This window comes from Macaca nemestrina, chromosome 6 (assembly GCF_043159975.1).
Source record: "Macaca nemestrina isolate mMacNem1 chromosome 6, mMacNem.hap1, whole genome shotgun sequence".
Taxonomy (NCBI): Eukaryota; Metazoa; Chordata; class Mammalia; order Primates; family Cercopithecidae; genus Macaca; species Macaca nemestrina.
Genome location: NC_092130.1, coordinates 162,738,780 through 162,739,580, shown reverse-complemented (window position 1 = coordinate 162,739,580; position 801 = coordinate 162,738,780). Strand labels below are relative to the sequence as shown.

Below are 801 nucleotides of genomic sequence, written 5' to 3'. Positions count from 1 at the left end.
ACCCACTGCAATTTAAAACCTTTACTAACCTACAGCAATATAAAAAAATATGTTGAAAACAATGATATATGCAATCAGAAGACCTAAAAAGGATACATTTAGAAAGAAATCAAGAAAGCAGTCCAAAGGAAGCATTAAAATAAATTGTTTTCACTAATCAGATTCTTCAAAAAGGAAAATCACTGAAATTGTAGAAAAGCAATAAGAAATAAAAATTTCAATTACATGTTTAGTGATAACAAAGCACTAAAAACTGCGCTGGACATCGAATCATATTTAAACACCTTCAAAATGACCATAGGAAGCCGTTCTCATTATCCTGATTTTATGAATGAGCAAAATTAGGACCCCAGCTGTGTATTACTCATGTATTCATTTATTCAAAAATAGCTTTTGGATATATGATAATCTCACTCCAACTTTAACTCTCTCACTGATTATTTGATAATAATAACAGGTCAGATATCCTGTAAAAAAACATGTAACTATTGGATGTCTGCTCTGCTATGTTGACTATTTTGTTTGGTGAACGAAGACATGGATAAGCCCCAAGGTCATGGAGTTTATAATCTACCAGAGGATATAAGTAGTTAAAATAAATACATTTTCTTGGTCTTGGTAAAGATTAACAGGTAAATTTAGATAGAGTAAGGAATAGTGGGTAATAATATAAAATTTGGTGTTGCTATTTTAAACATGTGATCAGGCTGACAGTTCTAACATGCTAATATTTTAGTAGCAAACTATATCAAGTGAGGTAGAGAACCATGGCGATGACTGAGTGAGTGAATTTCAGAAAGA

At 31.3% G+C, this 801-nt stretch overlaps 1 non-coding gene across 1 annotated transcript; it reads left to right on the top strand.

Moving 5' to 3' along the window:
• The first annotated feature begins 393 nt into the window (after positions 1-393).
• Positions 394-470, top strand: LOC112428565 (small nucleolar RNA SNORD81). Its single transcript, XR_003020571.1, has one exon. It is a non-coding gene; the product is annotated as a small nucleolar RNA SNORD81 (small nucleolar RNA).
• Positions 471-801: the final 331 nt, after the last annotated feature.